This window comes from Elephantulus edwardii, unplaced genomic scaffold, assembly GCF_000299155.1.
Source record: "Elephantulus edwardii isolate Elephantulus edwardi_28Jun2011 unplaced genomic scaffold, EleEdw1.0 scaffold00324, whole genome shotgun sequence".
In the NCBI taxonomy this organism is placed as follows: Eukaryota; Metazoa; Chordata; class Mammalia; order Macroscelidea; family Macroscelididae; genus Elephantulus; species Elephantulus edwardii.
The window spans coordinates 2,541,536-2,546,613 of record NW_006400074.1 but is presented as its reverse complement, the minus strand read 5'-3'; the positions used below and the strand labels follow the sequence as shown (position 1 = coordinate 2,546,613).

At 42.1% G+C, this 5,078-nt stretch overlaps 1 pseudogene; it reads left to right on the top strand.

The window, feature by feature from the left end:
- Nucleotides 1-1,840: 1,840 nt before the first annotated feature.
- LOC102869846 lies at nucleotides 1,841-3,394 on the top strand (annotated as a pseudogene).
- The last annotated feature ends 1,684 nt before the right edge of the window (nucleotides 3,395-5,078 follow it).

The following is a 5,078-nucleotide window of genomic DNA, read 5'->3' as shown; positions in this document are numbered from 1 at the left end:
GTTATGCAACAGATCCAGCCTGGATATGAAGCGAAGAGTTTCTAGAAAGAGAAGTAATCGAGCTGGAATGAAAAGTTGGAGGCCTCCCCAAGCTGATGCAGAACACACATATTTAATTGCTGAACTGCATTAGAATTAATCTGAAGTGAGACTTGTTAAAAGTTTCATTTTCTTTGTTTCTCTTTCACACAAACACTTAAATGTACTTTATGGAAGGAGAAGGGAAATATCTGAACATTAACTGAGTTTTGCAGGCACTTTATATATACTATTTTAGTTAATTCTCACATTTGTCCCATTATTATCTATCCTTGTTTTATACTGGAAGACACTAGGACTTAGAGAGGTTGACAAATTTTGCCCAAGGTCAAAAACTAAGAAATATAGCTAGGATTCTTGTGTGTGTGTTTGTATGTGTTTCTAATGTACATATGTGATTTGAGATTGAAAGTTTGACTTGCAAGTGAATGAAACAAACCAACCTTTTTAGGAAGAAGTGCAACCAGGGTGCTCCTCGGAGGCAAGGACAGTAAATCTCCCACACACTTGAAGCATGTCAGGGGAAAGATACCATGTTAGAAAAAGTAGAGGGTGGCTGAAGGAGAGGAAGACCCTTAATGAGATGGATTGACAGTGACTGCAACAGGAAGCTTGAACATGGGGGTGAGTGTGAGGAAAGAATTGGATCAGGCAAGGTTTAGTTCTGCTTTTAGTAGAGCTTCAATGGATTGGAGTCAACTTGATGGGACCTAACAGCAACATTGCATTTATGTAATTTTCACTCTCCTCCCTTCTTTTATGTGATTCTCATTTAATACCTCTTTCTATCCTGTCTTTTTCCTTCTCTAGGCTTTATCCTTGGGCAAATGCTGCCTTTTTAACCTTAGGTAGTTGGTTTTTCTAAGGAGTTTGTGCCTTTCTGGTATTATTCTTCACATTATGTGTTTGTTGTTATGTGCTATCGAGTCACTTGCAACTCATAGTGACCCTATGCACAACAGCACTGAACATGCTCCATGGTGAGCAAACATTATCACTGGTACACCTACACCCACTACCTCAAGTCACTGAGTCAATCCATCTAATCATCAGGTCTTCACAGTATAGGCTTTTCTATTGTTTGACAGAAAATTAAGCCATTGGGTGAGTTTTGTTTCAGGAGGAAAGGATAACTAAGTATCATAATCTTTGGGGTTGTATGAGTCTCGATCAGACTAGTAATCCCAGCCTTTTAAATACTTCTGTTCCACATTTCCCCTTCCTTTACTCAGGATCATCTACAATCCCTGTAAGAGTGGTCAACAGTAATAACCGGTTGCCACCTAGTTCTTCTGGTCTCATGGCCACGGACGTTGAAGTTTGAGTTAGTTCTCTGAAACAACTGAAGTTGTCACTCCTCTGAATTAATTGTTTCTTTACATCTTTACTTTCCTCCCTTCTTCTTTGTTCTGGAAAGGGAGAGACTAATGATTGCACCTGAGCCAGGGGTCTAACTCCAAAGTGTATATTCTTCACACCATATCACAATGCTTAAGCTGTTTCTGAAGATTCTCCCTAGTAAAGTGCAATGACAGTCAAGAAAACTGTGCATTTAACTTCAAAGTTCAAGAAGGAAAGGAAGGAAAATTATGGAGGTTTTCCCCAAGCCTGTTGGCCACAGAAAAGTCTAGGATAGGGACTTCTGATATATGCCTTCTGATGGGAATCCCAACACCCAACCTCACCAAGCCAGATCTGCTGACTCTGGGCTTGGAGAAGTGAGGACATGCGGAGCATGAGCTTTGGAAAGTTTATCATTTACTGTAAACAACTTACTGTTTCTAATTAAACGTGTAGAATCATGTCTGGACATTTAGGAAATGAAGTCTTCTTTTATGGTTTTCTTCTCAGTGGTAAAACCTCAGCCGACTCCAGCCCCGTGCACCTCCTTAACCTGTTGGTCCTTGACTCTGGACTGTGGTAGAGATGTGATCCTGGCACACTGCCTGGGGAATGCCTGGGTGTGGGGACTGCAGACAGTCAAGAGCCATCTTGCCCAAAGGGATGCGCCAAGATTCTCCAGAGCAGAGACTCAATAACATCTGTCTCGTGAATTCCAACTCACCAAGACACTGGAGGGCAGAGAGTGAGCGCCTCATGAGCTGGCCAGGGTTCTCCATGAAAGTAGATGGTTTGCCTGTTCCTCTCTCAGAGAGAGTCTGGTAAATTTGAACTATTGATCTTATTGTCAGCAATCTAACACTTGAGTCATCCTGCCACCAGGCTCCTTAACACAGCTTTTGGCAAAATCAAACATGTATTGTTTTTGTTGTTGTTTTGCATCATCAAGTCGCCTGTGACTCATAGTGACCCCTGTGTACATTAGCCCTGAGCCCTGCCCTATCCAGAGCCAATCCCATCATCTCTGACACACCTAATCCCATTTCTCCAGTCACTGAGTCAATCCATCTCATTCTGGGTCATCCTCTCCAGTCCTGCCCTTCTACCCTTCCAATCATGATATCCCTCTCCAAGGACTTGTCCTCCCTGGCCATATGCCCAAAATATGTAAAACAGAGCTTCAAAATCCTTGCCTTCAGGGAGCAGCATGGTTTCACCCTTTCCAGGACAGACCTGTTTGTTCTCCTGGTAGTCCATGGTATGTTCAAAACTCCTCTCCAGCATCACAACTCAAATGCATCAATCCTTCTTCTATCCTTAGTTATTGTCCAGCTCTCTGATGCATAGCAAGTAATTTCAAAGACTATGGCCTGGATCAGGCACACCTTAGTCTCCAGACTGACCCCATTGCTCTTTAATACTCTAGCGAGGTCCTTGATAGCAAATTTTCCCAATACAATTCATCTTTTGATTTCCTGACTGCTGGTGTCAAGAGTATTGGTTGTGGAGCGCTCAGACAGCGGACCCCGCGCAGACTTGGCCGCGCGCTCCCGCCTCCCTCGGGCTCTCCGGCTCCTTCCTCCTCCCGTGCTTCTCCCGGAGCCAGAGCCGTGGCGCAGGAGGGAGACTGAGATAGCAGATGAGATCGCTAAGGCTCAGACCGCCCGGCCTGGTGGCGATACAATCTTCGGGAAGATAATCCGGAAAGAAATCCCAGCCAAAATAATTTTTGAGGATGAGTGGTGCCTCGCTTTTCATGACATTTCACCTCAAGCACCAACACCTTTTCTGGTGATACCTAAGAAACCTATTACCCAGATTTCTGTAGCAGAAGATGATGATGAAAGCCTTCTTGGACATCTCATGATTGTTGGCAAGAAATGTGCTGCTGATCTGGGCCTGCAAAAGGGTTATTGAATGGTGGTAAATGAAGGTTCAGATGGGGGGGCAGTCTGTTTATCATGTTCATCTCCATGTTCTTGGAGGCCCTCAGATGCATTGGCCTCCTGGTTAATTTTGCTTTAGGATTATTTTCCCTTCTTTAAACAACTGTCAGATTTGAAAGGTCGAATATGTTAAGCAGTACACTTACTATTACCTGTGTACAGAGAGATTAAGGAAATAATTTGAAAAACAGTTGTGTAATAAAAGACTTGGTTGCATGGTTAACAACAACAAAAAAGAGTATTGGTTGTGCAATCAAAGAAGCTGAAATTATTAACAATTTCAATCTCTTCTATCATGGTGTTGTCAATTGGCCCAATAGTGAGAATCTATGCTTTCTTGATGTTGAGCTTCAACCATATTGAAGACTTTTGCAGCAAATGCCTCAGGTCCTTCTCAGTTTCAACAAGCAAGGTTGTATCGTCTGCATAGTGCAGGTTGTTGATGAGTCTTCCTCCAGTCCTGATGCCACATTCCTCCACATAGAGCCCAGCCTCCTGGATGATCTGTTCTGCATATAGATTGTAACAGAATAGAAACGGCACACATCCCTCCCTGATGCACTCCTTTTCTGATTTTGAACCATGCAGTGTTTACTTGCTCTATTTTGATGACTGCCTCCTAGTCCAAGCATAGGTTTTGAATGAGCACAATCAAGTGTTCTTGGTTCCCACTTATGGAGCCTCTGCATTGACTTTCTAGGGCTGTAAATATTAAGGGGAAGAAACTGCCCATCTTTCTGTCTTAGAACCGCTGGTGGATTTGAACTGCTGGAGATTCTTGGCCTTTTGGTTAATTATGAACTGCACTGCTAGAGCTCCTTACCACAGTAGCTTTGCTGTTGTTATGTGCTGTTGAGTTGTAACCAACTTTTAGCTTTGCTGTTGTTTTTGTTGTGTATCATCAAGTTGGAACTGACCCGTAGCTGATCCTCCATTGGGGTAACTTGCATGAGAGGACATTCCCTATCTCTCTCCTGTGGAGCAGCTAGTGGATTCCAGCACATGCATTTGAGTTGCCAGAACAACTCCTTACCACTCAAAATGCAAGTTCATGGGGGGATAGAAAGAGGGTAGAGCTCTTAAGCAAAAGCTTCTACTTGAAAGTTCTTTTTTAAAGAAACAATAGTACAAAATTATTATTTTCCCTCTTAGAGACAGGTGATCTATGTAAAACCTTCAATTTTATATTGGTGATAAAATTAATGAATGGAGTAAATAACTGTAATTTTTACTAAATGTATAATGTGCTTATTGAGTTGAATTTGGAAACCATTTATAAATAGAAAGGAAAGTCATTTTCTCTTTTCAAGACAATCACTGTTGGTTATTTTGGCCTATATTCCAGCATTAGTTTTGTTGTTGTTGTTGTGTACCATAGAGTTGAAACTGACCAATGGGTGACCCTCCAGCGGGTTTCCAGAGGCAGTTAATTGTAAAAGAGGAGATTGCCCATTCTTCTGTCAAATGGCAGTTGGTGGCCTCAAACCATGAACCACATGCCTTTGGGATTGCAACACAGCTTCTTGTCACTAGGTAGCATTGTTTTGAATGATGAAAAGAGAAACATCAGTTCATCTTAGTCTCAAATACTGTCCAAAAGAATTTTCTGTGAAAATGGAAATGTACTGTTTTTGCTCTCCATCAGTGCAGTAGCCACAAAGCACATGTGGTTGTTGAGCAATTTAAACTGATGAGAATGAGAAATTTTCATTTCATGTAATTTCAATTTACATAGCAACAAAGGGCTAGTGG